The sequence below is a fragment of the Triturus cristatus genome, chromosome 12 (assembly GCF_964204655.1).
Source record: "Triturus cristatus chromosome 12, aTriCri1.1, whole genome shotgun sequence".
NCBI classification, from domain to species: domain Eukaryota; kingdom Metazoa; phylum Chordata; class Amphibia; order Caudata; family Salamandridae; genus Triturus; species Triturus cristatus.
Genome location: NC_140595.1, coordinates 133,266,335 through 133,293,531, shown reverse-complemented (window position 1 = coordinate 133,293,531; position 27,197 = coordinate 133,266,335). Strand labels below are relative to the sequence as shown.

The 27,197-nt window shown below is 45.9% G+C and overlaps 1 long non-coding RNA gene across 1 annotated transcript in view; it reads right to left on the bottom strand.

The window, feature by feature from the left end:
- The window catches only part of LOC146772890 (uncharacterized), a 42,562-nt gene that overhangs the window by 1,676 nt on the left and 13,689 nt on the right, over positions 1-27,197 (bottom strand). The window lies entirely within an intron of this gene.

The following is a 27,197-nucleotide window of genomic DNA, read 5'->3' as shown; positions in this document are numbered from 1 at the left end:
AGATCATGTATTTTGTACATTGCCTCCGTAGACAGATGAGTTCACAAACTCTGATTTATGTCATTTTGTGGCAAACACCTTTGATGAACAGAGGTTTGAGTGCTTGGGTAATAATAGTGTAATTTACACCCTTACTCTCACCCAGCCCCACCAGGCCACCATAAAGAGTGTTGTCCAAACAATGCTGGCAAGTGTACTTGCAAGAGGGTTGTCTCTGGTGGCTGGTGTTTGTAGCACAGAGGTAAATGTGTTAGTCCAGCCCAATGAAGTAGTTGTGTTTTGTGTGTGGAGGAGTGTTTGCTGTTATTCACACTTCCATCAGGCCAAGTCCTATATACACCTTGATGTATGCTTTCCTAACATTGATTGGCAATGTACTTGCAAGATGTCTGAGACTGGGAAAAGGTGTCTGCCTTTGGCCCACCTCCCATCAGCGCCTTGTGCTCCAAAGACCATTCCCCATTCTCAGGCATTTTGTTGTAACATTCACACTCACTGTCATGTAAGCATGCTTCATTGTGGACCTGCCCAGCTAACTCCTCTGAGATGTGGCTAACTGTCAGTGAGGGGAAGTGTACTAGCAAGGAGGCTGTCACTGCTGTATTTTGTTAAACTTGAAGGCAACTCCCAACCAGGCCTTGTTCGCCAGACACCATGCACCAGTGTCAGCCATCTTGCCAGTACACTTCCACTCACTGTGAGGTAAGCATAGGCACAGAGGAGGTAGCAGGACTGGATAGTAAGATGAGTATTTGCAATGGCTACAACTCTCATCATGCCCTGTCATCCACACACCTTCCCAGCCAGCCCAAACAGCACACCTGGGACTATGCTGTCACTGAGAGTGAATGGAAATGTAGTGGCAAGATGGCTGACACTGGTCCCTGGTGTGTGCTTTGCCCACAACTCCCATCAAGGCCTTGTGCTCCTCACACCAGTCCCCAGTGTCAGCCATCTTGCCAGTCCTTTTCCACTCACCATCATGGACAGCATGTACCAGGTGTACTGTTTGAGCTTGGTGGGAAGGTGTATGTAGCACAGAGCCTGATGGTAGATGTAGTCAGTGCAGACACTTCTCCTCCCAGGCAGCCCAACCAGGCCATCAGGAAGAGTGATGTCCTGACAATGAGTAAAGTGTACATTCAAGATGTCTGACACTGGTGCCTGCTGTTTGTTTTGACCCCAACTCCCAACAAGGTCTTGTGCTCCTGACACCAGTCTCCAGTGTCAGCCATCTTGCCAGTGCTTTTCCACTCACTATCAGGTAAGCATGTTTCCAGGTGGTCTTTTTAGGCTATGTGAGAGGAGGAGTATTTCCACAGACTTCAACTCCCATCATGCCCTGTCCTCCACACACCTTCTCAGTGACATGACTCTGATAGGCCGCAAGGGCAAACACCCTCCTTCATTAGGTATGAATGCGGTTACATGGTTGGGTGGGGTGTGAATAGATGGACTACATCACCCAGAATATCTGTGGGGAAGGTGCCCGTAATTGGATCCAGTTGCCAGGGTTTAGATACCTCCGAACTTAAACTGACCAGTGCTTGACAATTCGAGTAGGAGGACAGAGTGAAGCTGCTCTGGTTTTCGTCAGCGCGGAGGCTTCAATTCTTAACAGAGCGGAGTGTATTCTGCTTACCTCGTTCCCACACTAGAGCGCGTCGAGGAAAGGATACATTGTGGCAACTGGGAATCCTTGTTTATTGGTTTAACGCTCGGATGAGCGTATTTTGCTTTCCTCATTCCCGCTCTGGAGCGCGTCGAGGAAAGGATACATTTGTAGCAATGTAGAAACCTTGTTTATTTTTGCCTACTGTTCATTTCCGCGCAGGAGCGCGTTGTAGTGCCTTTGGTTATTTTGTTTCGTAAGGCTTATGCACAGTTTGTTTTGGCATTGGCTTCTACCGCGCAGGAGCGCTTTGTGACACACTTTATATTTACTTGGAAACATTCATCATTGGGAACTATCCTTCGTTTCTTACGTATACTAGTGCAGGTGCGCTAGTTATCTGAAGTATATCTGAAGAGCATCATTCAGATAAGTACATTGCTTATACTTACGTTTACATGAGTTTAATGATTCCTTGGTTTCATTGCCTGTTGCGAGACTATGCTAAGAATTGTATGTGAAAGGACAGTTTCTTTTCTTTGCTCGACACAGGAGTGTCTTGTTTCCCACAATTCTGGATGACCTTCATATATGGAGCGAATGTGGCAGTGTAGAACGTAAGTGCATGCACATTCACCCTACAGTAGAGTTACATACTGTTTATAAGCACATTGGTATCACCCTCTCTCCCTCTCTTGTTTTACTGCAGATCTCACGAGGCAAAGCATTCTGGGTAGAGAGGCTAGAGTTGAAGCACATCCTACCTGGGAAGTCCTCCTGACGTGTAATCAACACTGCTGCGTCTTCTTTTGGTTTTGTTTCTTTTGTCCCTTTTTTCCCTTTTCCCTAACTGGTGTTTCTTTCTTGAGTAGTATATTGACGAGCTCTTGGGGGATACCAGGAAGAGGGAAAAGGATATATATCATCATACATCACCCGTGCAGTGCAGTGGATCCCAGGTTAGTGGTATTTTGATCTGTACTCTGACAGATTGTCAAGCCCACGTATACTTACGGCCTGGGCGATGGATACCATCACTGTCCTCACCTCAGTATTAGAAACCCTAACTACCTTGAGAATGGAGGTCGAAGCATTCGGTAAGGAGAACTTGGGATTGAGGAATGAGATGGGAACAGTAAGAAGAGAAATAGCTGTGTTTTTACGCAAGAGTTCTACTTCTAACAGACGAGGGTCCTATGTAAAAGATTGGACGATACCTCCTCCCCTGCACACACAAGAGAAAGACACTAGGCTCTTAGGACAGGCTCAAGGAGGGGGGTTCCTGAGTCAGTGAACTTTTCTACCTCTTATACCAACGCATCACAGTCAGGACTTACTTCCATTCAGGTGATTCAACCATCACAGTTACCATTAGCCCCTCCCGAAAGGTTTTTCGGAGACCCTAAGATATTTGGGATATTTCTTAGCCAGTGCAGGCTACATTTTATGTGTAAACCCACGGTGTTCCTACTGATCAAGCAAAAACTGCTTTTGTAATGTCATATCTTGGGGGTAACGCTGCCAGTTGGACCATATCCCTTATAGAGAAGGATGATCCTGTTTTATATAACGTCTCTGATTTTTGTATGGGAATGAGAAAACTATTTGACAGAAAGGCACATTTGTTATCAGTGGACAGAGAGCTTATCTCCTTAAAACAGGGTTCACAAGACTTGATCTCATACATCACTACATTCAATACACTTCTTATAGAGACTGATTGGCCTATGAAAAATAGAACTTCCTTGTTCTATCAAGGATTGAGAGGAGAGGTAAAGGATGTGTTAGCACAAGTTGTGCATTTGCCACAGAGATGCAATGAATTAATAGACCTCACTGTGCAGTTAGATCATCGTCTCCAGGAACGTATGGGAGATAAGTCGAGAACTGAGGTCAAATACCATACGCCTCGTTCCACATCAGTACCAGAAGAACGTCTTCCCCTGTATGATGGAACAGAACCTATGCAGGTCAATGGAATAAGGGGGCCTCTCTCACCGGAAGAAAGAGATAAAAGGCGTAAACAAATATTATGCTGGTATTGCAGCAAGCCTGGACACTTTATCAAGGACTGTAAGGCTAGGGGTAAACCTGGCGAAAGGATCACCTTGGGGCAAAGGAGAATTCTGTGGTAAATACTTCCACAGCGCCGTCGGAAAACTAAAGGACTCAAGCATGATGGAGATCCCTTTTTTGAGGCCGAAGAAAATAGAGGTCTCTTCGGCGGTGGCTAATACAGTTCAGTCTTCAGGAGCTCACATGAATGTATGTGTAACATTGTGGTTACACACGAGTGAGCAAGTGGTCATCCATGCCTTGTTGGATTCAAGGGCAACTGGGAATTTCATGGATCAAGAATATTCCCAAGAAATAGGTGTTCCTTGCATCAGGAAAGGGATTCCATAACCTGTTAAGGCGGTGGATGGTACAGCCTTAACTTCCGGACCTGTGCGGTAACATACACAACATATACGGATGCAAATGGGGAACGACCATTTCGAACACATACAATTCGATTTAATCAACGCCCCTCATTTCAAGCCTATACTGGGTATGCCTTGGTTGACTCATCATGATCCATCTGTAAAGTGGGCAGCCAGAATGGTCTCCATGAATTCAGCATATTTCAAGGAACATTGTACCACGGAGAGAGCATTTTTTCACGATATGAAGGAAACGCCTGCTGGTCTTCTATCCATTGGAAGCATTGACAACACATTGTGTTGTGTCACTACTTTGTCCAAAGAGTATGAACAATACCATGCTGTGTTCAGTCAACAAGAAGCAGGAAGGCTACCTCCCCATCGGGACTATGACTGTAGGATTGATTTGGTGCCCGGTGCCTACATTCCGTGCAGCAGGATTTATGCACTCACTGAACCAGAGACCACGTATCTTCAACAATACCTAGAGGAGCTGCTGGTTTCCGGCTTCATACGACCTTCTTTCATCTCCAGCCTTCTCCCATCTATTCATCATACTGAAGAAGGAGGGTGGGTTGAGATCTTGCATTGACTTCAGAGCGATCAACAGAGTAACCATAAAGAACAGATACCCGATACCTTTGATTCCTGTCTTGTTGGATCAGTTGAAAGGAGCCAAAGTGTTCACCAAATTGGATCTTCAATGAGCATATCACCTGCTACGGGTACAGAAAGGCGACGAATGGAAAACGGCGTTCTGGACGAAATTCGTACTCTATGAGTACCAGGTGATGCCTTTTGGATTGTGCAATGCGCCGCCTCATTTCAATACTTCATGGACGAAGTATTAAGAAGGTTATTGTATGTTTCATGTATCGTCTATATCGACGACATTCTGATTTACTCCACTAATATGGAAGATCATGTCTCTCATGTCAAGGCAGTATTGGAACACCTCCAAAAGTATACACTCTTTGCCAAATTGGGGAAATGCCTATTTCACGCCTTGGAAGTTGAGTTATTAGGTTACATCATTGGTACAGGTGGATTATGTATGGACAATAAAAAGATTCAAGCGATCACACAGTGGGAAGCTCCTTCTAACGTGAAGGCATTGCAGAGTTTCTTAGGCTTTGCCAATTTCTACCGAAGGTTTATGAAGGATTTTTCCAAGATCATACAACCCATAACACATATGCTACAAAAAGGAGTTCAGTTTGAGTGGAATGATGCAGCAAAGCAAGCATTTCGAATGTTGAAAAAATGCTTCATGCAAGCCCCTGTGTTAAGACATCCTGATGTGACTATTCCTTTCATGGTAGAGACAGATGCATCACAGTACGCTTTAGGAGGGGTCTTATCCCAGAGACATCCAGACACTGGACAGCTACATCCTGTAGCATATTTCTCCAAGAAATTAACCCCATGCAAGGTGATTAACAGCATAACGGATAAAGAACTCTTGGCCATAAAGAGAGTGTGCGAAGAATGAAGGCATTACTTGTTAGGGGCTCAACACACGATTGAGATCTACACTGACCACCGGAATCTACTCTTTTTAAAGCCAGCACGAGCATTGACCGCTCAACAACTTCGCTGCTCTCTTTTCTTTTCCGATTATGACTTTATAATCAAGTATAGACCCCAACCACAAAACGGGAAAGTGGATGCATTGTCTAGGCCTAGTCATGAGATAGAAGACAGTCAAGAGTCCTCTGATGAACTTCCCATAATCTTACAAAAGGCTGCCTTTCCTGAATTAGATCTTCCTCTGGTAACTACGAAAAAAGACGGCAGAAGTAGATCAGCATGAGTGGTTACTTACCGATTCTGAGCACCATACTGTGGCTAACGATTTACTGTACCAGGATAAGAAGTTATACATTCCGGTAGGGCCCCTACGGACACAGGTACTACAGTGGATACATGACCGAACATTGGGGGGCCACTTGGGAATACGTAAAACCATCCAAGCTACGAAGAGGCATTTCTGGTGGCCTTCATTGCAGGCTGTTACCATTAAGTATGTTTCGGAGTGTGCCATTTGTGCTCGGGACAAAGCACTACACCAACAACGGAGTGGGTTGTTGCGACCCATACTCATTCCTCTGGTTCCGTGGCACAAAGTTTCAATGGACTTTATTATTGATATGACTCCCAGCAACGATCAAAGTACCATATTGGTAGTTATCGACCACCTAACCAAGACGGGATCACTTCATTTCTATGCAGAAATTGCCAACCTCCTTGGAATTAGCCCAAACATTCCTGCAACATATAGTGCGTGCTCATGGCATTCCCGCAGTCCTCATCACTGATAGGGGCTCCCAATTCACCTCACGCTTCTGGAAGGCCCTATGCGATGTGATGAACGTGGATGCTCATCTTTCAACAAGTTACCATCCTCAAACAGATGGGAAAACAGAAAGACCTAATCAAAACGTTGAGCAGTACCTAAGATGTTTTACGCTGCAGCATGAGGATGAATGGTGCGTGCTGTTATGTATGGCTGAGTTCGCTTACAACAATGCTGAACATTCTACTCTAGGTTGCTCTCCTTTCTTTTGCTTAAATGGGCATCATCCCAATATGTTACCCTTCGAATTGCCCATAAAATCCAAACACCCTTCTATACAGGAACACCATGCTCATCTTAGAAAGGTGATGCAAGACGCTAAAATGCAGTTGGGTAATGCCCAGCTGTCAGGCAAACACCAGGCAGACAAGAAACGCTCGGCCGAACCATCATACAAGGTGGGGGACAAGGTGTGGCTAAACACAAAACATCTACAGATGAAAGGAAATACTAGATTAAAACCCAAGTTCATCGGCCCCTATCTAGTAGAACAAATCATTAACCCTGTAGCCATAAGATTACCTCTCCCTTCCTCTTGCCACATTTATCTAGTGTTTCACGTCTCCTTATTGCGACCCTGCTGTGTACAAACTTGGTTAGCAGCACGGCCACCATCAATAGACAAGACATAGATGGGGATGAAGAATACGAGGTCAAGCGCATCTTGGATTCCAAACTAGATAGAGGGCAGGTACACTATCTGTTAGATTGGAAGGGCTATGGACCTGAAGACAGAACATGGGAACCCAACGTAACCTCTAAACTCGAACTGACCAGTGCTTGACAATTCGAGTCGGAGGACAGAAGCTGCTCTGGTTTTCGTCAGTGCGGAGGTTTCAATTCCTAACGGAGCAAAGTGTATTCGGCTTTCCTCGTTCCCGCGATGGTGGGGGTCGAGGAAAGGATACATTGTGGCAACTGGGAATCCTTGTTTATTGGTTTAACGCTCGGACGACCGTACTCTGCTTTCCTCATTCCCGTGCTGGAGCGCGTCAAGGAAATGATAAATTTGTGACAATGTGGAAACCTTGCTTATTTTTGCCTACTGTTCATTTCCGCGCAGGAGCGTGTTATGGTGCCTTTGGTTATTTTGTTTCTTGAGGCATATGCACAGTTTATTTTGGCATTGGCTTCTACCTCACAGTAGCGCTTTGTGACATACTTTATATTTACTTGGAAACATTCATCATTGGGAACTATCCTTCGTTTCTTACCCATACGAACGCAGGAGCGCTAGTTATCTGGAGTATATCTGAAGGGCATCATTCAGATAAGTACATTGTTTATACTTACGTTTACATGAGTTTAATGATTCCTTGGTTTCATTACCTGTTGTGAGACTATGCTAAGAATCGTATGTGAAAGGACAGTTTCTTTTCTTTGCTACACACAGGAGTGTCTTGTTTCCCACAATTCTGGATGGCCTTTATATGTGGAGTGAATGCAGCAGTGTAGAACGTAAGTGCGTGCACATTCACCCTACAATAGAATTACATACTGTCTATTAGGCATGTTGGTATCACCCTCTCTCCCTCTCTTGTTTTTCTGCAGGGCTCACAAGGCTAATCATTCTGGGTAGAGAGGCAAGAGTTGAAGCACATCCTACCATGACAGTCCGCCTGACGTGTAATCAACACTGCTGCGTCTTCTTTTGGTTTTGTTTCTTTTGTCCCTTTTTTCCCTTTCCCGTAACTGGTGTTTCTTGCTTGATTAGTATATTGACGTATTCTCGGGAGATACCAGGAAGGGGGAAAAGGATATATATCATCATACATCGCCCCTGCTGTGCAGTGGATCCCAGGTTAGTGGTATTTTGATCTGTACTCTGACACTCAGGCAGACCAAACAGCACACCTGAGACTATGCAGTCCCTGAAAGTATATGGAAAAGTACTGGCAAGATGGCTGACCCTGGGGCCTGCTGTTTGCTTTGCCCACAACTCCCATCAAGGCCTTGTGCTCCTGATGTCAGGATTCGACAGTAGCGGCGCCTACATTGCGAACTATGGACTACAACTCCCATGATGCCTGTAAGGGGAGGAGGTATTTAGACGTAGTAGAGCAAGCAATCATGTGCATAATTTTGTGTCTGATGTGCCACTCTCGCTCGGCTGAGTGAGAGGTCTTTCAGCGGCAGAAGAGGTGCCGGTCCGTATTCCTGGCTAGTGTGTTCAGAGAGCGAGAAGAGCAACCGTGAGTAACTTGGTGGCGGTCTGGCAGGTCCTGGAACTTGTTGGCGTGACCCGTGAAACTGTGTTAAGCAGCCTGGGGGCTTTGTGATCCTGCGTGGATACTGAGTGGAATGTAGCGGTGTATTTGTTGGAACCGCGCATTACTGTTTCAGGTTTAGTTTTTGACATATCCGCTCATGGAGTAAAGGGGTTTAGTGGACTGGATTCATAGCGGAACCATAGCGGAACGTAGTGGTGAATCAACCACGCATTTCCTTGTATGGAGAGACCTTTGGGAGAATCAGAACTGTGGTTATAAAACCGGCAGAGCGCACAGTGGTGGTGTTCGGTAATCGCGCTGTGCCATATTCCTGGGAACTTGTTTCTTTTCTGTTTACTTGCTGGCTTTAGTTCATTTACTTTGGGAATAGGGAAGTGTTATTGCTTATGGATCCTTATGCATCACAGCAACAACCTTCTTTGAGAAGTTGTGGCTTTTTCCTTTCTGGGACTTGTATGACTTTCTGTAGATCTATACCAGAAGCATTGGTATGTATGGGGATCTACATGGTGATGATTGTACTGATGATTTGTGGTGCAGTCTGAGTATTAATTCCTGTGAGGTCTCTGTTCTAGACGTATGGTATAGCCAACGCAAAGCCCCGGATTGTGTGATCAGAAAAGGAGACGCTGTATGCGAGTAAAGGTATGGAAAAGACTTAGTGAGACCTCATGAGAGTAGCCTACATGTATGCACTGTTTATATCTTTACCTTTTGTTGTTACAGGTCCTTTATTCCAATGCTGCTCCTTCCCTTTCCCTGATCACACGAACACCCTGTGAATACCATTTGGGTGTTGGTGATATCAGGAGGTGGACCATTACTCGCTGCATCTGGATTCTGCGGAGCATAACCTGACAGAATTACGCACCCAAGAATATAGCTCCGCCCGATCCAGGTGTCTTGAGTTATGGCATCCATGGAGGATATCCTTCATACGTTAGTTATGGTTCAGCAGGAATTGGCAGCATCTAAGGCGGAAACTGTTGCACTAAGGGAAAAGGTAGACAAGTTGTCCAGGAAACCTTTTGATGCAACACATACGGCCTCACAAATACAGGTTACTGTACCACCCCCCGTTCCATTAGCTAGTCCTGAGAGGTATGCTGGGGATCCGCTGAAGATCCAGGTGTTTTTGACACAGATTATGTTGCATTTTTCTTGTAAACCCGCCTCTTTCCCCATTAACCATTCAAGGGTAGCTTTTGCGATATCTTATTTAGTGGGTGACGCTGCTAACTGGGCAGTTCCTTTAGTTAGGAATAACGACGCAATGTTGTCAGACTGGTCGGCTTTCAGGACCGAATTCGAGAGGGTATTTGATCGAAGGGCTACTACGTTCAGTGCTGACAAGGAACTATTGGACCTTAAGCAAGGAAGATCTGATCTGGTGACTTACCTGACAACCTTTAATAGGTTAGTGGCGGAAACGGCTTGCCCAAAAGAGAAGAGGATGTCATTATTCTATCAAGGGTTGAGAGAAGAAATGAAAGATGTATTGGCCCAGATAGACCCACAACCTACTACATGTACTGAAATGATAAATCTGACTTTGAGGTGGGATGGAAGAATGTCGGAGAGAGGGGGAGAAAAAAAAAGGTGAGGAGGATACTTCCGAAATGACAGAATGCCTCGTAGAATAGTGGGTACCCATGAGCCCCATTAATGCTTGAAGAGAGAGAGAGTCGAAGAGTGCAGGGTTTATGCATGTACTGCTGGAAAAAGGAGCATTATGTAAGAGACTGTCCCTCCAAGCCTAAAGCCTCAGGTAATTGGTTAAGGAATAGGAAGGTGGTGGTGTCTACCTCGAGTCCTGCTGTGGGTAAAACCGGGGAAGTAGGAGGGGATATTGAAGAAGAGAAAGGTTGGAGGCTCCCCCCGTTGGCTATTACAGCCTTGCATGACTCTGAATCGCATATTGTGCTCCCCATGAGTCTTGAGAGTAATCAACAGTTCCATCAGGTCTTAGTTATGATTGACTCCGGAGCAACAGGAAATTTTATTGACAGTGGGTTGGTAATCAGTCTAGCTTTGAATAGAGTACCTAGGGAGACCCCTGAAGAAGTATTTGCAGTAGACGGCAAACCGCTCAAATCTGGTCTTATCATTGAGCAAACATAGGTTGTTTTGTTTGTTTGTTTCCAGTCCAGGGAGGACCTGGCTTGGCAGTTCGGACTGGACTGTTCCCATGAGGCACAGGGTCAAGACTGATTTGCATATGGCTAGGTTCAAACTGGAACGGCATGGTGAGCAAAAAAACAATGGATTCAGGCCCGGATCTCTGTACTGGGGTGAATGTATGACATTGTTCTCCATTCTGTCCATCTACTGTTGTTTTTGCTTTTGTGAATCTAAGGCAGAGCAGTTACCCCCTCACAGAGAGTACAATTGCTGTATAGATTTAGTAGAGGGGGCTACTATCCCTGCATGTTGGGTGTATGCGTTATCTGTGCCTGAGACAAAACATTTGAGAGAATATCTAGATCACTACCTGGATTGAGAATTTATCAGGCATTCCCGATCTCCAGCTGCCTCTCCACTCTTTTTTATAGCCAAAGCGCACGGAGAATTGAGAGCCTGTGTGGACTACCGTATGCTGAATAGAAATACTGTAAGGAATAGATTCCCACTACCTCTCATCTCTGTGTTGCTTGATCAGGTGAGGGATGCTAGGATCTACACCAGATTGGACCTGAGAGGGGCGTACCATCTGGTGCGTATCCGTGAAGGGGATGAGTGGAAAACTGCCTTCAAGACTCGTTATGGATTATATGAATATACTGTAATGCCGTTCGGCCTGTGCAACGCCCCGGCGGCATTTCAGTATTTCCTTAACGACGTCTTGAAGGAGTATGTGGATCTCTTTGTAGTGGTGTATATAGATGACATCCTCATCTATTCAGGCGATGTTGAGAGTCATGTGACACAGGTCATCAGTGTTTTGAGAAAATTACGTGATCATAGTCTATTCTGCAAACTGAGCAAGTGTGAGTTTGGTGTGAGAGAGGTGGAGTTTCTCGGGGTTATGCTCAGTCCAGAAGGGTTACACATGGCAAAGCGAAAGGTGAGGGCAGTGCAAGACTGGCCGACCCCGAAAAATATGAGGGACGTACAATGCTTCCTGGGATTTGCGAACTACTATCACAGATTCATTCTTCATTTTTCCCAGGTAGCCATTCCACTTTCAAGATTACTCAGAAAAGGGGTGCCCTTTGAATGGTCTAGTCAGGCAGATGATGCTTTTACATACCTAAAGAGAGCCTTCACCACTGCTCCCGTTCTCGCACATCCACAACCGGAGTATCCTTTTGTGGTGGAAGCAGACGCCTCAGACGAGGCCATCGGAGCCATTCTATCACAGAGGAATCAGAATACCGGACAGCTCCATCCGGTGGCCTATTTGTCCAATAAATTGAACACAGCGGAAAAGAATTACACCATAGCCGAGAAAGAGCTTTTGGCGATAAAAAAGGCATTTCAGGAATGGAGACATTACCTTTGGGGTGCATGCTATCCGGTCACTGTATACTCAGACCATAGGAATCTGCAATATATGAAGGCGGCTAGGCATCTCTCACAACGACAGATGAGATGGATGCTGTTTTTCGCCGAATATGACTTCGTAATTACTTTTAGGCCTGGGACTGACAATCGCAAGGCAGACTCATTGTCCAAACAGGAAACACTGGACCTGTCCAACAACAACAAGGCCATGGAAGCCATTATTGAACCATCAAAAGTGATATGTGCCATCAGAGTGGAAAGCTTCCTGAAAGAAGTAAGGCTCCATAAAGCAAGTTATGTGTGGGAAGACTGGGCAAAACAAGAGGCAAAGCACACCGTGAAGCAGAGACTACCTTTCTATGATAACAAATTCTATCTGCCTACTAAAGAATTGCAGAAAAAGGCTTTCACTTGGTGTCATATGTCTCTTTTGCAGGACATCCAGGAATAAGTAAAACCCTTCATTTGTTGCAAAGACATTTCTTGTGGCGTACAGTGAGTGACAATGTTAAGTCTTGGGTGGCCAGTTGTGAAGAATGCGCCAGAGCAAAAAATTTTACTATTCGGAAAGAAGGGAGGCTCATGCCCATGCCTGCCCCGCAACGACCTTGGCAAAATATCAGTCTGGATTTTGTCACAGGGCTATCACTCGTTCAGCTATCTTGCCAGACGTTGACAGCCTCACTAAGATGGGACACTTCGTTCCTTGTACGAATCTTACTACAGCAGGACAAACAGCCCAGTTGTTGTTATGTAACATCATTCGTCTGCATGGAGTGCCTGAAGTGATAGTGTCAGACAGAGGACCTCAATTCATAGCCAGATTCTGGAAGATATGGTGTCGAGCTCTACACATTGATTCTACGCTCTCTACTAGCTTCCATCCGCAAACTGATGGGCAGACCGAAAGATTAAACCAGTCCCTGAAGAAATATCTCAGATGGTATGCGAAGGAGGCTCAGGACTCATGGGTAGCATTGTTGTGGATGGCAGAGCTGGCATACAATAATGCCTGGCATAGTTCTGTGGGCATACCGCCATTCCGAGCAAACTTTGGGTATGATGCCAGGACCTTACCCATCAGTATTTGGGAGGAAGTAGCGAATCAGCCTACAGTACTAGAGCAGGTCAAGAAATTACGCATGGTGCACAGAAAAGTTCGGGGTCATCTGATGAAAGCCAAACAATGCTACAAGAAGTGGGAAGTTTGTCACAGAACAGAAGGACCTCAATATCGAGTGGGGGACAGAGTGTGGCTGTCCACCAAAAACATTCACTTTAATTTACGAAGTGTGTTTCATCCTCGGTACATCGGCCCTTACACTATAATGAAGCAGATCAATCCCGTTGCGTACAAGTTGAGGTTGCCTGGCACTCTTCGGATACACCCCGTTTTCCACTGAAACCTCCTGAAGCCCGCTCTATCGGCAAGACGACGTGCTCCTCCGCCGGTATTGTACGATGGAGGCCTGGAATATGAAGTTAAGAGCATTAGGGATTCCAAAATGAGGAGATGAGTCCTGTAGTACTTGGTCTCATGGAAGGGGTATTCGGCAGAAGATGACTCGTGGGAACCGTGGCAGAATGTACATGCTCCTGTTGCAGTTTGCTCCTTCCATAGGAAATATCGGGCGAAACCCGGTCCTAGGAGGCGCTAGGCGGGAGGGCCTTTTGTCAGGATTCGACAGTAGCGGCGCCTACATTGCGAACTATGGACTACAACTCCCATGATGCCTGTAAGGGAAGGAGGTATTTAGACGTCGTAGCGCAAGCAATCATGTGCGTAATTTTGTGTCTGACGTGCCGCTCTCACTCGGCTGAGTGAGAGGTCTTTCCACGGCAGAAGAGGTGCCGGTCCGTATTCCTGGCTAGTGTGTTCAGAGTGAGAGAAGAACAACCGTGAGTAACTTGGTGGCGGTCTGGCAGGTCCTAGAACTTGTGGGCATCACCCGTGGAACAATGTTAAGCAGCCTGGGGGCTTTGTGATCCTGCGTGGATACTGAGCGGAATGTAGCGGTGTATTTGTTGGAACCGCGCATTACTGTTTCAGGTTTCGTTTTTGACATATCCGCTTGTGAAGTAACAAGCTTTAGTGGACTGGATTCATAGCGGAACCATAGCGGAACGTAGTGGTGAATCAACCTCACGTTTCCGTGTATGGAGAGACCTTCGGGAGAATCAGAACTGTGGTTATAAAACCGGCAGAGCGCACGGTGGTGGTGTTCGGTAACCGCGCTGTGCCATATTTCTGGAAGCTTGTTTCTTTTCTGTTTACTTGCTGGCTTTAGTTCATTTACTTTGGGAATAGGGAAGTGTTATTACTTACGGATCTTTATGCATCACAGCAACAACCTTCTTTGAGAAGTTGTGACTTTTTCCTTTCTGGGACTTGTATGGATTTCTGTAGATCTATACCAGAATTATTGGTATGTATGGGGATCTACATGGTGATGATGGTACTGATGATTTGTGGTGCAGTCTGAGTATTAATTCCTGTGAGGTCTCTGTTCTAGATGTATGGTATAGCCAACGCAAAGCCCCGGATTGTGTGTTCAGAAAAGGAGACGCTGTATGCGAGTAAAGGTATGGAAAAGACTTAGTGAGACCTCATGAGAGTAGCCTACATGTATGCACTGTTTATATCTTTACCTTTTGTTGTTACAGGTCCTTTATTCCAACGCTGCTCCTTCCCTTTCCCTTCCCTCGCCTGATCACACGAACACATTGTGTATACCATTTGGGTGTTGGTGATATCAGGAGGTGGACCATTACTCGCTGCATCTGGATTCTGCGGAGCATAACCTGACACCAGTCCCCAGTGTCAGCCATCTTGCCAGTACTTTTCCACTTACAATCAGGTGAGCATGTTTCCTGGAGGTCTTCTTGGGCTGTGTGGGTGGAGGAGTATGTGCACAGACTTCTACTCCCATCATGCCCCGTCCTCCACACACCTTCCCATTCAGCCCAAACAGCACACCTGGGACTATGCGGTCCCTGAGAGTGAATGGAAATGTACTGGCAAGATGGCTGACACTGGTGTCTTGTGTTTGCTTTGCACACAACTCCCATCAAGGCCTTGTGCTCCTTACACCAGTCCCCAGTGCCAGCCATCTTGTCAGTACCTTTTCACTCACCATCAGGGACAGCATGTACCAGGTGTGCTGTTTGAGCTTGGTGGGAAGGTGTGTGTAGCACAGAGCCTGATGGTAGATGTAGTCAGTGCAGAAACTCCTCCTCCCAGGAAGCCCAACCAGGCCATCAGGAAGAGTGATGTCCTGACAATGAGTAAAGTGTACATTCAAGATGTCTGACACTGGTGTCATCTATTTGTTTTGACTCCAACTTCCATCAATGCCTTGCGCTCCTTACAGCAGTCCCCAGTGTTAGCCATCTTACCAGTACTTTTCCACTCACTAACAGGTAAGCATGTTTCCTGGTGGTCTTGTTGTGCTATGTGGGAGGGGGAGTATTTGCACAGACTTTAACTCCCATCATGCCCTGTCCTCCACACACCTTCCCAGCCAGACCAAACAGCACACCTGGGACCGCCCAATCCATGAGAGTGTATGGAAATGTACTGGCAAGATGGCTGACACTGGGGCCTGCCATTTGTAGCACATGGTCATGATGATATTTGTCTTCAAGACCAACACCATGTAGCAGTGAGAGTCATCTTTCAAGTACACTTCCATACACTGTCAGGTAGCCATAGGCCCAGATGAGCTATTTGGGATGGGTGGGAGGAGGAGTGTTAACTGTGACTACAACTCCCATCAAGCCTGTGCCCACACCCACTGTCCCAGCCATCCCAAACAGCCTACCTGTGACTCAGCTTTCCTTAGAGTGTGTGTTACTGTGCTGGCAAGATGGCTTATGCTGGCGACTGTTGTTTGGAGCAGAAAGCCTTGCTGTGAGTTTGTAAGTAGTATGTCCATGGTTTTAATTTGATTACTTTTAAGTTTCATTGCAGGTATGTTGTTAGTCAATATGGCATACACATCACCTGCTCATTTCTCTAGTTTTTCGGAACTTGGGAAACAGTCATTTGTATCACTGTATCCTTGACAGTGATGTGTATGGATGTGTAATTGTTAACAATATTGGAATGTGCAGTAAGTACACACCAGACTCTTGTGCTCATGGTATTCCATAGGATGTCAAGCACCTTCTCCTCCCAGGAAGTGTAGTGCAGGAGGGCCACCGCCAGCTTGCTGGCTCTGGGTGTGTTCTCAGCCCATCAGTTTCTGACCCTCCTTCGCACATCTTAGTACCTGTTCCTGATATCATCCATTGTGTGCAGGCAAAGTACTTGAGCATTCACCTTGTTGACTATCATGTCCCACATCTTATTTCTCTGAGACGGGGGGGGCGCTGTTGGACTTGGTTCCCAAATAACTGGGGCTCTACTTTACTGGCATCTACAAGCACTTCCAACTCCTTCTCTGTGAACCTTGGCTGCTTCGTCAGGGGCATGGTGAGGGTGAAGATGGAGGTGTGGGTGAGTGTGAAGGTGAGGGTGAGGGTGAGTGTGAATAAGTAAAAGAGTGTGTGTTTGAGAGTACACTTTGGCCAAATAAAAATGTGTGCAAGTTGTTTGGTGGGTGAAGTGTGAGTGTATGAGGCAGAGAGCAGTGAGTCTTTGGCTATTTCTGTGTCCTCTCAGCTGTTCAGTTGGGGCAATGGATCATGGTCATCTGTTTGGCCCTTTACATAGGTGCATTGGTGGATGTGGCTAAGTATTTGAATATTTTTGGGGGGCGTTGCCAATGCTTGTTTTGACATTATTTGACATTTTGCAGTTGCCTTTAGTGACACCAACGACACGGTTCAGAAACCTCGTCTTATGCATCGTCATCTGTGCACGGGGTAAACCGAGTCTGATTCATGCCCGGAATGTTATATTTCAGCGTTAGCAAATGAGTCGGTCACATCAGGCTTGGTTCCGGACGATTTGGTCGGACGGATTGTGCTCCGAACGAGTCGGTGGGAGTTTACATGCAATGCATCGTACTCCGTCGTTTGGCCAGCTCGCAGTTGACTCGTTCGGAAAGCATTCGGAACCGACTCGGTAGGAAAGCTTTTCGAACGAGATCGTTATCAGCCCCTATGCCGAAACAGTTACGCTAACAGCCTTAATGCCACTAAGTAAATTATGTTGTTCCTATTGTTCTAATACAACCAACTGACACTTTTTTGTGTTCCACATATTATAATTTACACGCCAGTACACCAGAATCTTTGTGCTCACTAACTTCATACCACTTAATAAGTGTTATTATTCCTATAAGTTATAAACAAATTATGTCAAATGAACAGGTTTCCCCAACTATAATTTCACCACATTCAAGGCCTCTATCCAAACTCTTTAGGGCCAAATTCCGAGAATTTGATTACAACATATTTGTTGTCGGGCGAGCGGGCAGGGTGGGGGTTCCCATTGCGGTGACCTTTAAAAGGCGGCTGTGCCTTTAAAATTGGCTCCGCAATGGGAACGCCTCACAAGGTTCCGGCACGGCATGGACTCATAAGTCACACAGGCGGCACATATTATGTCCCCCCTGTGTGCATCCACATATGTCTGAGGCACAGGGGTACCCTGTAGCGCCCCCTTTGTTTCCTCTCCGCCAGGCTCTTCATGGCAGTGGAACTGCCATGAAAAGCCTGGTAGAGAAGAAACTTGTAATATGCTTGGCAGGACCGTGGCGGTCCCACCAAGCATATTGCGGCCTCTGACCGTCGCTCCTATGACAGGGAACTGTCGTTCCCTGGCGGAGCCGAGGGTCTTAGTGCGGTCTGACTGCCCGAGTCGTAATTGGGCTGTTGGACCACGGTGGCAACCACAAGTTAGGCGGTCAAAGGAGCACCAGACTGGTAATCTGGCCCTATAACGTCAAAATATTCTCCACAAACCAAATATACTTTTGATATATATTATTTACACAAACTACAACTTTCTAATATATCAATCTTATAGCTGCCGGGACAGAACTCCATACATTGAAATTTACATGACACTGCATCCAAACCTTTGCACTAACCATCTTCATACCATCAAACAGGTTTTATCATTCCCATGAGTTCAATATAACTAACCATTACCTCTTTGTTATCACATAAAATAAAACATTTTATCCCTGCTATTACCTTTCTTAGCCACTCATTATCCTCCAACTACAGCATCCTAGATTGAGACCTCATTCAAAGCCCCAATCCAGAACATCATATTCATATAACCATCAATTACAACATATCAAAAACATATCCTCTCAGGAAAGTCCTGCTTGGAGACTAAAAGTTTCTTCCCTTCATTAACACCCTAAAACGCTAGAAATACAATCAGCCTCACTGGATACCAACAAGCAAACGTTTAAAATAAAACTTAAGCAACTTGTTTTCCCCAACAGCAACAGGGCCAGCGAAAAACCAGACTTTAAATACTGCAATTACCAGCAAGAACATACATGTAAGTATAAAATTGAAAACAAATACTATAACTTTGTATGTCAATGATAAATTTAATATAATTTTTTTAACATTTGATTATTTGTATGCTACACTATTCTCAGATATAATGACAGAAAGAGCAAGATAAATCACATCACGGAAAGGGAAACAATTACTTTCTTACATGGGCTACACTTACAGCCAAGAAAGTACAAGCACAGAAACTATCAATTGGAAACGTACTAAATATTACCCTAATGTTTGCTATGAGATGGGACTATAAAAGAAGATGTTATTAATGTAAGAGTTGCAACCACTTTTCATATGTCACAAAAATTGAAGTAAGGCATGTACTATAAGATTTAAGAGAGGCAAGCACTAGTCCGCGAGAGCCCACAGCTAAAATACTAAAAGATACACTCCCTAAAGTCCCTGAACAAATCTAAGGCCAGCTATGCCCACCAATGAATGCTCAATAGCAACGACTAATAGAGCCAACAGTGATATCCCTTTGCCCATAGAAGATACCAAGCTATCCAAATTCCTGAACACTCAACTAACTCACATAATTAGGAACCCTTCCTCTTACTTGATAATATTAACAGTGAAAAGCGCATTATTTGCTACAGCCGAAAACGTATGAAAAATAAGCCAATGTCAAACATGTATGATAGATGGGACACCCAAAATGTGTGCCAAACCATTCACTCAGATATACAGCATACATGGTGAATAGCAAAACACGAATGTACTACACCCTGCTACCTAATGAACAAAGTAGTACATCTTAAAAACTTCTAAATAACATTAAAATAAAGACAGACAACTGCTCCCCTCATACAATAATAATAGATTTTGAACTACTATGATCCAAACTATCCTTAAACTATACACACACTCGGCCATACAAGGCTGTTATTACCATTTTAACAAAGCATTTGGAGAACCCCCAACAATCTACACTAACGGCTCAATTATGAGTCTGGCGGTCAACGGACGCCAGACTTGTGTGGGTGCGGCGGCCGCGGTCTCCCGACCGCTCTATTTTGATTAGGGCAGTCAGACCGCCATTGCCCTGCTGCAGCCGGCAGGGAACGGGTTTTGCAGTGATCAAGAGGAATCGATATGCTTGGCGGGACCGTTATGGTTTTCATGGCAGTTCCTCCGCCATGAAAACTCTGGCGGTTTGGAAACAAAGTGCCTGTGCCTCTGTGCCCTGGGGTGCATGCAGGGGGACACAACATGTGCCCCCATGTGTGCATGTACCCCAGTTCCTGCATGACATGGACTTTTTAGTCCATGCCGTGCAGGAACTCTTTTTGGCATTCCAATTGCGGTGCCCATTTTTAGAGACACTACTGTGAGAACACCAAAAAAGTGCCCGCCAGACAGGAGGAAACTCCAAATCTGGTGGGCAGCCCAACCACACGTTTGGCGGTGCAGACCCATCGCTGCATCGCCAAACTCATAATCAAGCACTAAGTGTAAAAAATGCAAGTAAAACCCAATTTGCAATTGAATTAAAAAAACAGAAGCCGGAAAAACACAATTTGGTTGCGCTGGAAGCGGTAATCCTGATCTCCATATTACAATGGGCAAAGATAGGCATATTTCCGTCTGACGTAGTTTTTCCAAATCTGACAGGAAATCCAGACCGCTCCGGTGTTGGAAGGGGCCAAAGGAGACAAACAGCAGGGCAGAAGTGCGCTTTGACCGCCCTCCCTATTACAATGCGTGAATCAGACCATCCGACCGTGGTGGTTAAACCAGCTTATCTGAGTTAGCGGAAACAGAGGCACATAGAGAAGAAATTCCACACCACGCATCTCACCACATTCTTGGATGTCATGTATTCTGTCTTACAAGTCCTGCCGCTGCTCTACCTGATCCACTACTACCAAATATGATGCCGTCGCGGACCCCACCCGAGGTAAGTCAAAGACCAATCACTGCATGCATATCCCACGGTCAAGTTTAGGTCCCCCATCCGGGAGCTGGCCCATACCGCACTCCGCAGGTCTGCCTGACCCCAACATGACCCTGTAACCACTTGGGGACAACTTACCTGTTAACCTCAGGCATCTTGATGGACACACAATATATTGGCACGTCCCACACTCCTGCCGGGCCTGAAGCAGGGGGTCAATTTACCGTCCAGACTGCTGCCATTTGGGCTGGCCGTGACTGTCACATTAATAGCAGCGGTGGGCAGAGATGCACATTTAGAGGCAGATGGGCCTCAAACACTTCAATGGTCACAAGAGGGCCAAGGTGTCAATTCCCTCCAACGCATTAGCTGCCATAATGCTGACAGCAGAATGATCACAGATAGGGGGGACAAGGCACAATTGGACATACTTACATTGTAAATGAACAAGACTCCCCATTGCCTGATTTGCCCAGCACAAAAAAAACACAATAAAACATATGCAACACTCATCTCAGTGCCCTCAATTACACACACTTTTTGCACACACACCCTCTCCTGTAATGACAACAGAACACACACATACACAGGTCTGTGGAAAGGGCCAATACACAAACATCACAGCCTTCATCCTCCTCAAACGAATGACCTACTTACATCCCATTACATCCCACAGCAACCATATCTTGACATGAGGGTGCCTCTCACCTATTACAGGCCATGGTTCTGCTACAAACAGCACTGCATGCCCACAAAACAGTGTGCTCACACCACTACAACCAGGGACACACATACCTGACCTCACCTCCAGGAACAACAACATCAAAAAGCATGCCAGCACATGTATCACTCTTCATTATCCATGCGTCACTCCAAAAAGGCCCCTCATTGCACTCTCACACTCTCAACAGCAAACAACATTACCAAAAACAGCAAAAACATACCACATGACTATTGACCACATGCAACTCACAGCCCACAGCAAATACCATTGACCCTGCTTGGCACATATGAAAGCACACTTCTCACACAGCTGCTGACATTCACAGAACTTGTCCAAAACTGCAATCTGCCACATCATTGTATATGCACATATGCGCAGTAAACATGTCACCACATTGTGACACCAGCACAATATGGCAGAACATTGCCGGGGACACCCCCACAAACTAATTAGCTAACCACCAAAAGGCTTGCTTGGTCTTAAGGAAACTCAGAAAGAGTGATCATGCTGAGCCATGTCACATGAACTGTAGTCTGTAGGGGTAGGTCTAAACTCTGTACCAGCACATCACTAAATGTCATACCCATGTGTCACTCATAGGCACATAACTCATGTGTCCACTAATTCACTGTGTACAACATTTCCTGTCAGCCAGCATGACACACTCCTCTGCCACAGGTGGAACTGTCAACACACTCAGAATACTCCATACCCACACTTACCATCTCAGAACATAAGACACAACAAAAAGTATGACCACTATGTCATATCAGCTGCTACAAAAATAATAGTGCAACTCTCAACCTTTGCCAACAACAACTCACCGTGTCACCTCTATATATGAAGTAATTTTGTCCATCAGACATCAAGATGCATTGCCATTACACAAAGAGGAAGAGATGTCACAGGGAGGGGCAAGAGCATCATCACATGAATTCAGAAGACACACATGAAACACATAAACTCACATACGTTAGACAGACTAATGAGAGCTTATAACTCCACCCTCCACATGCATGTCAATTAAACTCCTCAGGTATTGCACATCTGCTACGAAGAGGAACATTCCCTCCACCACACTGTACACTTATAACACAACAGACCAAACAGAGAGTATATGTATATGTCAGGGTGCCAATAACACACATACTGACTGAGCTTTCACACACACTCAACATCACCAGACTAAAGGCTATCATAGCCAGATATAGCATATAGTAAACATCTAAGAAGGTGGGCACACAACATATAACTCTACTCCCTCGAGCATCAAGACAGTGTGAAAGTTCATGACATTCTCATCGATGCCCCAAAGATTTTGTCTGTGAGCCTGTGCGCAACATCTCAAACCCTATACCCCAACTTACATGTGAGTTGTTCAATCTATGTCTACACCAATCACCATGGACAAGCCAACACTAACCAAGCAAACATCTGTGCCCTGATCACAATCCCTTGCTGTGCAGTCTGCATTCAACAAACCTAACTTACTGCACATCCTCACAAATGACTGAGCCTGCATCTCATGGCACAACCTCAAATGCATTTTCACATATGTCACATACTCATCTCCATCTACAACAAACATCAGGATGGGCGGGAGTGGCTCATCAAACACCTCTACACTGCTGATGTCACCTTCTGCTCTTGAACTCCAGCAACTACATGTGCAAGGGATACGCATAGAGGGCAGTGTTGCAAAGTGAATTGTTGTAGACTGGATTGGCATTCACTGGAATGTAGTAGAGTAGAATGGCATACGGCGGAGTGGCAAACACTGGTGACGTGTACAATGCAATAGCGTAGAATGGAGTGTGCCTCAGTAGAGTGACACACACTGGAGTAGGGTACAGTGGAGTGTCAAACAGTGGAGTGGCATACAGTGGAATGGCGTAGAGTAGAGTAGCGTAGAGAGGAGTGTTGTACAGTGGATTGGCATAGAGTGCCATAGGATATAGTGGAGTAGTGCACATTGGAGTGGTATATAATGGAGTTGTGTAGACTGTAGTGTCATACAGTGGTGTCAGGTACAGTGTAACAGCATACAGTGGAGTGCTGTATATTGGACTGGTGTACAGGAGTGGTATGGAGTGGAGTAGAATATAGTAGAGTGGATACAGTGGCATGGGTCATGAATGCATGACATATTGCGGCAATGAAGAATATGTTGTGCAGAGTTAGGCAGCACAGTGAATTCACATGTACAAAGTAAAGGCTGAACATTGTGATAGCCACAAACCATTGTCTTGCTCATTTGATCAACACACTCTCCCACAACGGCCCCCACAACGCTAAGGATGCCTGGCCTTCACCTTGGGGGTGCCCAGGAGTGGACGCCTCACAGGGAAAAGCCAGGATGGGTTCCACAGCGGTATTCGTACAAGCGCCGAGAGACCTCCGGGTAGTCGTGCGCTATACAAGTATCCATACATTTACATTTACATTTACATTTACTCTCAGCTGATGTGGCCCACAAGTAGATGGTTTCCAGGATGTCAAGGTCATGAGGACACACTGCACATAGCACTGTTGCATGTCATTGAGATTGTGACAAACTATGCCTTAACCAACTGGCATGTACATGTGGTAAATGTTGAAGGACAAGTCACTAACATATATTCCTGCAACTGCATTTCTCATGGTAATAATGATGCAGTGGTGGGAAAGTTCGCACATGGAAATGCACTTATGTGCCTGTGAAGTCATACATTTCTAAGACAACAGCACACCTACCTAGGTCTGTTAAAAACACCTATGATTCATATTATGAAGCACCCTGTCCACCCCACAAGTCAGACAGTAAAGCAAAATCTTTGATGTTGATGTAGTGAAAGCAAAGATGCCATGCGTACCATAGCAGATCCCAACCAAGGCAATGTATAGCCCAATAGTAGCCCATCACATCATGTCCCCACTGATCCTCTGATGCAACAAACACATTACCTGCCCCAAGCTCTGAGTACTCTTGCAACTGTAAATACATTATATGACATGGTGACAGTGGTACTACTATACTGTAACAGGTCATCATATACACATACATTGTTTTGCATCATTAGCAAGACCACGACAAAGTTCTTAAAGAAAATATAGCTTTAATCAATGCTATGATATTGTCAAAAAGTGCCAAACAACAAGGCAAAATGGCCAATCCAAATATCAGACAGCACGTGTGTGCCGCAAAATATGCCACACAGTTCACTGCCAGGGAAATCTCCCCAAGATAGGGGCATCAAATGGGCACTCCAGGCATCACTCAGGGGGGATATGGGTGGGCAGTGGGAGGCTGGTTCAATCCTTGGCAGGGCTGCACTTGGGAGGGCTGGACCTGGGAGGGGTAGGGCTGGCTGGGGTAGTGGGAGGACTGGACCTGGTAGGGGAAGGGCTGGCTTGGGAAGGGGGAGGGCTGTCCTCTGTATGTGGAGGGCTAAGCTTAATCAATTTGGGTATCTAATAACCCCGAAAGTGATGATGGGGGATGGCCATGGAGTTGGCTATGTTAGCCACCTTTTTGTCAGAACGAGGGGGTGGGGGATCTTTTTTGGCTCTCTTGGATGATTTAGGTGTGGGATTGGGGAGGGTGGCTCTCTTACCCTTAGTCCCCTGTTGGGAAGGGACTTCATCAGCAGGTCTGATGGTGCCACCCTTCGCAGGTGGGTGGCTGAAAGTGGAAGTTGAAGGGATTGGTAAGCCAGCCCTCCTAACTCTGGGAGGGGGGGGGGGCAGCAGTGGCAGGCCAGAGGTTTAGGGCACACAGGGTAAGTGTTTTCAAAGATGTGGGAGGAGGTGTGGTGATGGGTGGGGTTTTGGAGGGAGAGGAAACTGAGGTCTGAGATTTGGATGCATCTTTTCTGTGTGCATGTGTCTGAGTGTCCTGGGATGGTGTTGTTGGTATTGTGTCTTGTGTGCTGGGAGTGGGTGTTGTGCATGATGTGGTGAGTCTAGTGTGTTTGCGTTTCTTGGAGTGGTGTTGATGTGGGCTGTGTGTGGATGTCGGAGTGCCTGTGTGTTCAGGTTTGCATGTGCTCTGGTCAGGTGGGGGCATTGGAAGGGTGGAGGGGGAAGGGACAGGTAGTTCTGGATGGCTGTCATCAGTGTTGAGGCCAGAGACTGGACAGATCTCTGCAGGTCTTGCATGTCCTAATGAATCCCCTCCAGGAAAGCAACAACTTGGGACAACGTGTTGTCATGATCCTGGAGGGCATTCAGGACTGCAGTCTGACCCACAGAGATATGCTGCAGGACGTCAATGGCCTCTACACTGGGGGCAGCATGGGAGACAGGGGCAGGGGCTGCGGTGCTTGGGGGTAAGGAGACTCTACCCTTCTTAGGGGAACGGGCCCGGATAGCAGGTTGCGTAGCAGCAGGGATGTTGGACACAGAACGTGGTTTGGTGGATGGAGATGCCGATGTTCTATTTCCTTGGTCCACCATTGCGTTGCCATTGGAGAGTGACGTTGTGGAACTTGGTGTATCATTTCCTGTCTCCTCCAGGGCACTACCATCACCCTCCGAGGCACTGGTCCCTTCTGTGTCGCTCAACCCTTGGGGACCACTCAGGCCAGCTGCTTGTCCAACAGTGTCAGGCCCCCTCTCCTTCCCTGCCCTTGATTGATGTGGTAACAGAAGGATACATAGGTTCAATACAATTACCTTGCTACAAATCTGAAAGCAAATATATATTCAACTGTTTATACATCAGTACAGTAAATTACTTGTACACAGATTGGCTGCATCAGCTCAAGCTTTGGCTTGAGAACAGGATGTATTGACACATGCCATGTGTAAAGTCACGCTACATGTTGTGTTGACAATGCCAAATCACATTGCATGTGCCAACATATACATCTCACATCCTCTTGTGTGTAGCAACACCTACATGCATCCTCTCAAACAAGCTGCACATCCAGTGGAGTAGTGTCCCTCTAACATTATGATGAAAGGCCTTATGCTCACACCACTACACATACAAACTGAGACATGCAAATATGTAAAAATCTTACATGAATACAACAATGTCTCTTTGTATTGTAGAACGCCTACTTGGGATAAGTGGCATCACAATCTGAAGGCATAATTGACATGGAAGTGGACACTTAAACCCCCAATCATCAAGCTCACTGATGTCCACTGCCAGATGATGCAGTTGACACATACTGATCAGCAGACTTGCTACATGTCACAGGTAGTGTGAATAAAATTGTACAAATCACCATGTAATTTTGTAAATAAAGAACAAGGCGCATTAGCCTGGCTAGGGCATTCTCAGTCAAGGGCGTTGCATGTGAGCTGACCTCATCCACAAAACATTTGTCAATGTCAGAACAACCCATAAAGGATAGAAGTCCTTCAAATAAGCCCATCCATGAAGATGAGAGTGGCATCCACAAGGACAAGGAATGTCCAAGCCATTGTCTGGAGTATGTCATCCCTATGTTGTCCTGACTGCTGACACACAGGGCACATCAGTCTCACAAGATGTCACTCCCTGATGCATGTCAGTAGCCACACCTTGACAGTGCACTGATGCACATGTCTACCCCTCCTCAAAGCATACACTGTAAGCTCTGCCACTCAGATTAACATTGGCTGACTCAGTAGCAATGTATAGTACAATTATCTAAAACATACCACATTTCCATCCGTCCTGATCCCATCCAACCATGTCAACCCTTATGGGTTAACACGTTCACCCAATCCAGACACACTGCTCCATTGCATCAACCTTACCATGTCTGCGCATCTCAAAGCTCAAAGACATATTGCCATGGACACAATGTACAATTTTGCATCACGTAATGCATACCATTTTTTTCCCATCTATACTGTCTGCTCATGTGTGCAGTGGCTGTGATTGTGCCGGGAAAACATTGAGTGTGACCCTTGACCCGGTCACTCCACTCCGCACGGCCCCCGTGTGCCCAGATTCTGCTGCTGCTGCCTTCTTGGCCTCTCTTGCTGCCGCCTCTCCTGAAG